General features: G+C 40.2%; 1 pseudogene; it reads left to right on the top strand.

The window, feature by feature from the left end:
* Window positions 1–4,360: 4,360 nt before the first annotated feature.
* Window positions 4,361–5,350, top strand: LOC139944125 (uncharacterized; annotated as a pseudogene).
* Window positions 5,351–11,269: the final 5,919 nt, after the last annotated feature.

Genomic DNA, 11,269 nt, shown 5'->3' with positions numbered 1-11,269 from the left:
AAAGGATACAAAGCGCCAGGTATTATTACTGCAAGGAGTGGGGCGAATTTTGAGATATAAGACCTAATCCTTAGCACCATGCAATGGTTTACAAGGTGCTGTGGCGCAATATGCTGCCAATCCAGCCAGGAACACCGGGGCGAACCCCTTCTCTTTTCGATAAGTGCACTGGGTCCTTTTACATGCGTTTACACAACACATGGGACCAACGGCTTTACGTCCCATCCGAAGGACGAAGCAATGGTTATGTGTCTTGCTTAAGGACACAAGTGTCACAGCTGGGGATTCGAACCCACACTCTGCTGAATTCGGTGCTCTTAACCGCTCGGCCACGACACTCCCATGCGTATAAATATTATTTTATTTTTACACCCTGCAGCGAAAGTTGATTGTACTGTAACACTGCCAATATATAATAGGAGACTATATTGCAACGCTTTTTGAAATAATCCTCCAATGGAGGAGATGTAAATAATGACGTTATAATAATTGGGTGCGTTCGTTTAGTTAGCTTCCCTGGGTCGACCCCGGTCTGCCAGTGGTGCGCTCGAATAGCTTTGACGTCATTCCAGGGGCTCACCAGGCACCTGGCCAGCCCCCAGTGCCCTGCTTGTTGAGTGGGTCACTAGTGGGGGCAAGCCCCAGGTGCATGACGTCACTACGAGAGCGGTGAGTGATCGTTCGTTTAGCTCTTGTCAGTGGCTCACCGGTGTGAGCACCGCGGGATCAACCCAGGGAAGCTAACCGAACGCACCCTTGTAACAACGACAGGTCAGCAATGTAGGAAAGACAACATCTATCAACAATATGAAATCAACAAAGCACACTTAAATGTACGCTTAAATACAGAAAGACTTTTAGAGACTTTAAGTTTAGAGTTCCAGAGCTGGGGTCCGTCAAGTTTGACTGTTTTATGAGCAAGAGAGGTACGGGTATTGTATATATGAAGGTTGGAGGCTTGACGAGTAAAGTGTGAGTGAATCTCATGATTGTGTGTAAATATACCATTAATTGACGACGGTAAAGTATTACGGGTAGACTGGTACATGAGTGACCCGAGTTGGTGATAATAAATGTCTTTGACTTTAAGAGTCTTATGTTTAGTAAAAAAGGGACTTGTATGTGACTGAAAATCAGCAAAATTAATGGTACGTAAAGCCCGTTTCTGTAAGAGGAGAAGTCTGTTTAGTTTGTTAATTGAACTACCTCCCCATGCCAGTATACTAACAGTATACCATAATGAACATACGATACGATTAATGTGTTATAAAGAGAATCTAGTACTGTTGCTGGGACAAGAAATTTGATCTTATTAATCACCCAAATATTTCAAGAAATTATTTTTACATAACTGATCAATATGAGAATCCCACTTTAATTAAATGTCATAGGGTTTCACTGGTGCCCTATTTTCCTTGCAGCTATGCTGTGACGAATCTACTGTGGTATGGCACCACCCGGCACTGGCATGGTATCCTGCTCAACTTTTGTTCCGTATATAATTTTTTTAAAGCAATATTTTCTACCAAAAAGCAGCTTTATGAAACTGGACCCGGGTCTCCACAAAATTCCACCATTTTTTGGGGGGTCCACTTGTGTTTTGGTGTTCTTTGTAAGATAATGAGTACACGTCTTCGGTCGTATCATTTGTGTGTGGAAAACGTATTATAGATTTGTATGCAAGTAAAATAATTTGATTAAGTAATGTTTTTTAAGTAATTGTTTATTTATAATTGCCATTTTTATTGATAACCTTGCTTAGTGGTTGTGGGGAGATGCAATAATATTAATTTAGTGTTTGTCGAAAATTATCAGCACAATCTGTAAATATCAATCGATTTATTTTAGTTATAGAGATGATCACTCTCGGTGTCTATTCCAAAGTTGAATCGTAAACTTTGGTGTGATCACCAATTAAACAGTATTTACAGCTTGGTTACGTCGGCTTTTATTAAAGGCACCTCAAACAAAGATTTTGACAAAATAGAGAGACCCCAAACATACTCAGTTGGTAGACCACCGGCACGAACGTCTTTGTTAATAGTATTTTTGTTTATAATAATAATAAATATCTATATCATCACCGATGCAAATTTAACTTCTTTCTAATTTAGCACATATTATATTATTTTGTTATTAAACCAACCCTTACATTCCAATTAAAGGAACACGTTGCCTTGGATCGGTCGAGTTGGTCTTTGAAAAGCGTTTGTTACAGTTTGTTATAAAGTCGATATGGTTAGAAAGATATTGTAAAAGTAGAATACAAAGATCCGCACAAACATGCCTCGAAATTGCACGGTTTTCCTTTTACCTCGTCGACTAACACGGTCGGCCATTTATGGGAGTCAAATTTTTGACTCTCATAAATGGCCGACCGTGTTAGTTCGCACAGTAAAAGGAAAACCACGCAATTTCGAGGCAAACTTGTGTGGATCATGGTACTCTACTTTTACAATATCTTTCCAACCATATGCATTTTGTAACAAACTGTTACAAACGCTTTTTTATAGACCAAGTCGTCCGATCCAAGGTAACGTGTTCCTTTAAACAGTGGTGTACAATTAAATACTTTTTTGTAGACACATATTTGGGCAATTTAATAAAATTTTCTGAAACCAATTCATGCTTTGCTTTTTCGATTTCACTTTAGGGGCAATGGTTCTGATTGCCCCCTCCATCGTAAGCACTTTTCACACTACTTTATTCCCCGGGGGTTCCCCCCCCCCCTTTCACACTCTGATCGCTTTACCCACCGGTCTGCCCGGCAAATGGGCATACCCCGGGGGAATAGCCGCCCTGCTCTGGAGTAGGGGGTAAGTGGTAAAAACCTCGTGGAATAGGGATTCAGTATGTGAAAGTGCACCGGGGTAAGCGTGGGGTAAAGGTCCCGGGGTCGCCCCGGGGCTGTATTTCACGGGAATAGGTGAAAAGGGCTTAAAGACACTAGACACTTTTAGTAATGCATAAAATAAACTTGTGAAAATTTGAGTTCGATTAGTAAGTCGGAGTTGCGAGATAACTATGAAAGAAAAAAACACCCTTGTCACACGAAGTTGTGTGCTTTCAGATGCTTGATTTCGAGACCTCACTTTCTAAATCTGAGGTCTCGAAAAAAAAATCGTGGAAACATACTTCTTTCTCGAAAACTATTTCACTTCAGAGGGAGCCGTTTCTCACAATGTTTTATACTTTCATACCTCTCCCCATTACTCGTTACCAAGTTGGGTTTTATGCTAATAATTGTTTTGAGTAATTACCAAGTGTCCACTGCCTTTAAGTCACGCCTACAAAGCATTACACCACCGTGTAATAAAGAGAAGTCGACTAAACACACTGTAGGTCCTTAAAGAGTTTTCTATCTTTCTGGCCATTGACCTCTATGCAATCTCAGTTTCTCAATTCCTTTGCAACGATACTGTATTATATTAAACGTCTGTTTAATTTCTTCCAACACTATTTGTCTTTGTGTTCCAAGGTGTGTTTGATCTCACTTTAGGGGCACGTGTTCCTCAATGACACGACAGTGACACTATGACGGCATTATATTGTACCCCAATACACAATTCACGCTTTGAGAGCACGTAATGTCAATGTTGATCTTGCCAAGAGTTTGTTCGTGACCAGCATAACATCTCAATCAAACCATAGAAATAATGAAAACAGAGTCTTACAAACACCCAACCCAGAAAAATAATGAAAAATGCAAGCTTGTCTTGATAGCTAAAGCGATAATGGTGTAGGCCTCTATTATGGTGGCTCTGAATGAACATCCAACATATTTACGGAAATATCTCCGTGATGATATTCACGTTTTCACCAAAGTTGGTTTACGCATGGTTTACGTATGGTTTACGTAATACTCCCGTTTTGTACTATTCATTTTTTTTTTTTTTTTTTGGGGGGGCAACATGTTAATTTTATTATCAAAACAATTTAACGTGTCCAGTGCCTTTAAAAGGGCACTGGACACCATTGATAACGTCACTGTTGTCGAAGACCGGCCAGTATTTTCCCAACACATGCATCACTGTGAAAATTTGGACTCAATTGGTCATCAAAGTTGACCAGCGAGAGAATAATAAACGAAAAAATACCCTTTATTGCACAAATTAATTAAAAATTAAAAATGTTTTCCAGACGTGAAGTACTGTGAGTGAGAAATTCTATTTCATAACATTCGTACAAGTCTTCAGAGGGATTGCATTCCTTCCTACGTGATGGCATGCGGATCACACAATACATTCAAAGGTTGTAATGTTATTCAAATAAGTCCATGGGGCGATGCCCGTATATAAAGGCCCGGACACAAGTCCTGAGCCATCTTTTCTTCGTGTGTAACAGCACTGCGGAAATCGAAATGGAAAATTCGATTGATTTAGAGCTCCCGTCTGACATTGAGTCTGAGTTTCAGTGCGGCCAAGCCGCTGGTGATGAAGATACTACACCAAATGTAAGCTTAGAAGCGAAGCTTCAGGCAAATTCAACGGGAATACATAAGCTTTCCCCTCTCCATCGCCAGCATGCAAAAGATGCTGACGAACATGGTAAAAGACCAACAGTCGGCTGCAATCCCAGTCGACAATTTGTTTGACGTTGATGATTTCGTTAGGCAACAGGGTAACTGTTATGACCCAAACCAAAATTTCGAGCTGACCAGTAACGTGGCAGCCAGTTCTCCTTCCAAACAGGATGATAATTTTGATTTAATGTCTTGCGAAGACATTTATGAGACTTCTGAAGCCAAAGGCGCAGAAATTTTCTCAAATTTGGCCGACAGAGCAACTAAAGCGGTAACACTACCGATCAAAAAGGAGATATATACAAAGATCGCAGACAAATATGCGACACCGGCTAATGCGCCGGCTGTATCTGCCCCCAGAGTGGACGAAAAAAAACCAGACTTGTGGGGCACTATTCCTGCATTGGCCCGCTCCAAAGACGTGGGCACTCAGCAAATTCAGTAACATGTGGTCAAAGGTATGATTCCATACTTCCATATTCTAAATGAACTACGGGACACTGCCAAGGCGGGTACCGTAACAGACACCGACAAAATCATGAATTGAGTATGAAGCGACGGGATGATTTGAAACCCTGCCTTAACCCTATGTATAAGGGCTTGTGCTCAAGGAGCACACCTGTGTCTGATAAACTATTTGGACAAGGTCTAAATTCATCGATGAAACAGGTTGCCGAGGCTTTTAAAGCCGGTAGAAAGCTGACTTATTCAGAAAATAACAAAAGTACTGAAAACCGTCGGTTTGAGCCTTACTCTCAAAGAACCCGTGGATTTCGCCAGGGTTTCACGACAGGGCATACCCCTGGGGTCGATTTCACAAAGAGGTAGGACTAGTCCTAACTTAGGACTAGTCCTAACTTAGGACTATAGTCCTAACTTAGGACTAGTCCTAAGAGATATACAAATTGCATGGATAGTCCTAAGTTAGGACGAGTAACTGCATGGTCCTAACTCGAGATAAGACTAGTCCTAACTCTTTGTGAAATCCACCCCAGGAAACAGAACTCAACCGCGGTATACGCAACCCTACTACCCAAGTGGCAACCGCCGAGGCGGGAGAAATGATAGTGGGAAGTTTTACCACCATAAACCTACAGCAACAGCTACAAGTGGGCAATTTACTGAAACAAAAAACTGGTATGTAAAACATGACTCCACTGCAATTTCGGCTTGTGCCGGGCAGTTAAAGTTTCACCATTATAATTGGTCTCAGATTACCTCCGACGGGTGGATTCTAAACACCATATCAGGCTGCAAAATTGATTTCATTGCACGCCCTGTACAATCAGTCAAACCAAAAAGAATAATGTTTTCTGATGAGGAAATTCAGACTGTAAATCAGGAGATAAAAGAACTCCTTCAAAAGGGTGCAATTCAGCCCACTAAAAGGTCTAGCTGTCGGTTCGTATCGAACATTTTCCTCATTCCTAAAAAATCTGGTGGACTGAGACCGGTTATAAATCTGAAAGATTTGAATACTTTTGTAAGATATGAACATTTTAAAATGGAAAATATAAAACTAGTTGAGGAAATTATTCAATCCAATGACTTCCTTACTTCCATTGACCTGAAAGATGCGTACTTCGCAATTCCAATGAGTGAGATTGATCAATCTTATATGTGCTTTTCATGGGAGAATCAGTTCTATAGATAATATAGAAAACATTATTCTGTTTACCTTTCGGGCTGAGCTCAGCCCCTTGAATTTTCACAAAGGAGATGAAACCTGTCATTGCAGCAGCAAGAAGTAAAGGAATTCGGTTGGTAATTTTTATTGACGATATTCTGATCACGGCTTCATCGGAGAATGAAAGCAATGAACAAACGACCTTTGTGGTACAGTGATTGGAATATTTGGGATTCCAGATAAACAAAGGGAAAATCCTGCTTGAAACCGCAGACCCATTCAACGTACCTGGGCGTTGAGGTCGATTCCAAAACAATGACGATCAATGTTCCAAAGTCGAAAATACACAATTGAAATCGGAGGGAACACACATTCTGGAAAAGAAAGTCTTGACTTTACGGAATCTCGCAAAATTCATAGGCATGATTATTGCCACATTTGATGCTTTTCCAAGAGGAAAATTGCATTTTCGAAAACTCGAATCTGCCAAATCGAATACCCTAAAAAATGAGTATGGCAATTATGATGCAAATATTGCAGTAAACCAAACTATAAGAGAAGAGACTACATGGTGGTTGGATATTCCATGCGATGATGTAAAATCGTCAATTAAAAAACCACCCATTACTATTGTTATCTGTACAGATGCCAGTAATACCGGCTGGGGGTGCAGTCTCCGAAACGGACAACTCTTACACACAGGGTACGTGGTCCAAAACCCAACAATAGTTGCATATCAATATGTTAGAGTTATTGGCAGATCAAAATGCATTGCTAACTCTCTGTGAAACTCTCAATAATGTTCATGTTCTGATCAAATCAGACAATAGCACAGTGGTGTCTTATATTTCGAGAATGGGGGGGAACTGTTGGTCCCTTAATGACCTCGCATCAAAAATCTTCCTTTGGTGTATCGAAAGAAATATTACTCTATCCGCAACCCATATCGCAGGAGAAGATAATACCACTGCAGATTACCTTTCTCGTAAGAAATTGAATAAAGAATTGAGTCTCAACTCACGTATATTCTGGGATGTTGTAAACATGTTGATTTGTTTGCATCTTATATTAATAATAAGATAGATTGCTATGTGTCATGGAAATCAGACTCTAACGCATGGACCATTGACGCTTTCTCAATGCAGTGGTTTGATATAACACCTTACATTTTTCCACCTTTCTGTTTGCTCTGCAGAATTTTGGACAAAATATCACGAGAGCAAACTCCTGTTTGCCTTCTCATCGCCCTCTATGGAAGGCCCAACCGTGGTTTCCACAGTTGCTACAGATGGTAATTGCAAACCCAATCAAACTACCAGAGTTTTGTCTGATGCATCAACCACTACTGCCGGTTCCAAACCTGCACCTGGTCGCTTGGGTCATCTCAGGGAATGTTGGAAAACAAAAGGCATTTCGGCAGAAGCTTCCAACCCATCGCAAACTCATGGCGGTCAAGTACAAAGCTGCAACATGAATCAGCTTGGGAAAGCTGGACTAGTTGGTGTAGTGGACAACAAGATAATCCATTATCTCCCACTGTAGCAGACTTAGTAAATTTCTTAGCCAAGGCTCATTCAAACTGAAAATCATATTCCACGTTAAACAGTTACAGATCAGCTCTGTCTTCAGCCCTACCTAGAATTGAGGGACATGTAGCGGGACAACACCCTCTAATAGTACGTTTAATGAGGGGAGTATTTAATACAACACCCCCGAAACCGAGAAACTCAAAAACACTGACAGTTTCAATTGTTTTAGATTATTTAAAATCATTGCCAGTAACAATGAACTTTCTTATTAGTTTTAAGTCAGCTCTTGTATCATCTCAAAGAACCCAAAGGCTGGCTAGTATAGACACTAGTCACTTGAATATATCAGTTAATTACCGTGTTATTTCCGTTTTGGATTTATTGAAAACGAACTGCCCAAAAAGAGGATTGGGACATAACAAAATAGTTATACCAAAATTTGATGAGAACCCAAAGTTATGTGTTCTCCGCACATTGAACGATTACTTGGATCGTACTGAGTCGCTTAGAACAGTTAGTGAGGAAACTAAACTGTTTATATCAACCAAGAAGCCACATAAAAAAGTAACCACTGGAACATTGGCTCGATGGATGAAAGCCGTTTTATGTGCAGCGGGAATAGATCCCTCTGTTTACACTGCTCATAGTTTTCGCAGTGCAGCTACATCGGCAGCTTTTGCGCATGGGGTAAAGCTCCAAGAAATTCTGAAAACAGCCGACTGGTCAAATGCAAGTACATTTTGCTAAGTTTTATAATAAGCCAACCGAGGAAGTATCCTTCGGTAAAGTAGTGCTTAGTTCTAGTACATGTATGTATTTAATACTTTGTTATATGTTAAATATCATAAATAAAGAGTTCCTCATACGGTTTGTTGACCTGATTTTTCATTTTTTGACCATCACAGATTATTTATCTACTTTGAACATGCAATCCCTCTGAAGACTTGTACGAATGTTATGAAATAGAATTTACAAATTATATGAAAGAATGAAATATAATTGTAATTCTATGAATAATAATGAAGTACAAGTCGAAGAGGGTCCCGCCCGCTGCTGGGTTTTGAACCCTTCCAATACTGTTTGGTCAAAAAACTATATGACCTCAGAAAAGATGGCTCAGGACTTGTGTCCGGGCCTTTATATACGGGCATCGCCCCATGGACTTATTTGAATAACAATACAACCTTTGAATGTATTGTGTGATCCGCATGCCATCACGTAGGAAGGGATGCAATCCCTCTGAAGACTTGTACTTAATTATTATTCATAGAATTACAATTATATTTCATTCTTTCATATAATTTTTAAATTATCCCTTTCACACACAAAATATCAACAGCTCACCGTTGCTCGACACTAAGTCACTATACACTATAAGTCACTATAACTGTTATGCTAACAACAATTATTGAGTAATGTACCAAATAGTGTCCAGATAAAAGTTGGATGCAACATAAGGGGCCTACAACATCTATTGATTTCGGGTGTTTCAAACTTGATAATACCGAAAATACCGAAAATGCAATCCGCTAAAGGGTCTTTCTCTTCTCATAAAACCATTTTAAGAGGAAAATCGTTCTTGTTCTGGTTATTGACTCACTACGATGAGACTTATTCTAAAAAATAAATTGATAAAGTCACTAAATTTTCAAAAGGGTTCCCCTAACTTAAAGGCAGTGGACACTATTGGTAATTACTTAAAATAACTATTGTCATAAAACCTTACTTGGTAACGAGTAATGGGGAGAGGTTGATAGTATAAAACATTCTGAGAAACGGTTCCCTCTGAAGTGACGTAGTTTTGGAGAAGGAAGTAATTTTCCACCAATTTGATTTCGAGACCTCAAGTTTAGAACTTGAGGTCTCGAAATCAAGCATCTGAAAGCACACAATTTAGTGTAACAAGGGTGACTTTTTCTTTCATAGTTATCTCGCAACTCCGACGACCGATCGAGCTCAAATTTTCACAGGTTTGTTATTTTATGCATAATGTTGAGATACACCAAGTGAGAAGACTGGTCTTTGACAATTACCATTAGTGTACACTGTCTTTAATCTGCTATGAACAATTTAAACTTGTACGCATTATTACAAGTAGGTTTTCCTGGTTATTTTGTATGGTTAAATCGTAAATTAAGAACTTATAATTATATTCTTTGTGTAAACCAAACTTCCAAACTGTCCCGATTTTTATTAGGAGTTTTAGTTTTGCGCCCCTGTTATCTGAATGCACGGTTAGTGAGAAATCAATAGGTGTCTTGTGAAATTAAAGAAAGATAACCATGTGAAAGCAGTTAAAGGAACACGTTGCCTTGGATCAGACGAGTTGGTCTATAAAAAGCGTCTGTAACCCTTTTGTATAAAATGCATATGATTAGAAAGATGTTTTAAAAGTAGAATACAATGATCCACACAAGTTTGCCTCGAAATTGCGTGGTTTTCCTTTTACTTCGTCGACTAACACGGTCGGCCATTTATGGGAGTCAAATTAAATTTTGACTCACATAAATGGCCGACCGTTCGCAAAGTAAAAGGAAAACCACGTAATTTCGAGGCAAATTTGTGTGGATCATTGTATTCTATTTATAAAACATCTTTCCAATCAATCATATGCATTTTATAACAAACGGTTACAAAACGCTTTTAGACCAACTCGTTCGATCCAAGGCAACGTGTTCCTTTATAGAAAGATAACCATGTGAAAAAACCAGTATTTTGCCCATGTTTAATTCTAAATTCCGGGATAGGGCTACACTGAATCCTCGATCATAAAATAAAAAAATATCAGATTTTGCTTACAATCTTACATGAATGACACAAAGACTTCCAGGTCAGTTTCTCGTTCGTGTGTGTCCGAACTTTTAATGGGCAAAATGTAGACTTTGTACTGAATCAAGTGAATCGAACGTTAAAAAGGGATTTCTATAGGAGACATTGCAAATATTTTACTTTTTTTTTAAACGGGTGGGTGAATAGCGGAACGCCCTGGGGCCTTTCTCAAACCACGGCTTGGGCTCCGGCTCAGGCTTAGGCTCTGCGCGCTGTGTACGCAGCTCGGCCTTTAACATGCAGTTTCAGCGCGTATTGCTGATTGTACCAGCACGCGGAGCCTGAGCCGGAGCCTAAGCCGAGGTTTGAGAAAAGCCCCAGGGCACAAGTCTACCCGGACGTCGCCCAAGCGAGAGGTTTAACGACCTTGTGAAAATGGTATAAAAGCCCGGACATTAATTTTTTGAGCCATGTCCTAAAATATTGTTGGAGGTAGAATTTAAAACTACCGGGTCTACATCATAAGCCGTCGTCGTATGTACAGAGGGCGCAGTTAGTCGCCGTAAAGGTGGCGTGGATCAATGCAAAACCAGAGTTGCCTCCGGGTACGTAGCTCCATAAATCGGTCCAGAAGTCAATCTCTGGTGCTGCCACGCCAACTTCCTTGCCTTCATCCCATGTTTTGTATGTCAATATTGGGGACGCATACGACGGGGACCTTCTACGGCTTCCTCTTGCGGCTTACGGACGGCACTCTCCTCCGCCTCGCCGCCAGCGAGGACGGACCGGACCGCCACCTCCAAGCCAAAAAAGCCACTTGTT

Source organism: Asterias amurensis, chromosome 11, assembly GCF_032118995.1.
Source record: "Asterias amurensis chromosome 11, ASM3211899v1".
In the NCBI taxonomy this organism is placed as follows: domain Eukaryota; kingdom Metazoa; phylum Echinodermata; class Asteroidea; order Forcipulatida; family Asteriidae; genus Asterias; species Asterias amurensis.
This window is presented reverse-complemented; position numbering and strand designations above follow the sequence as displayed.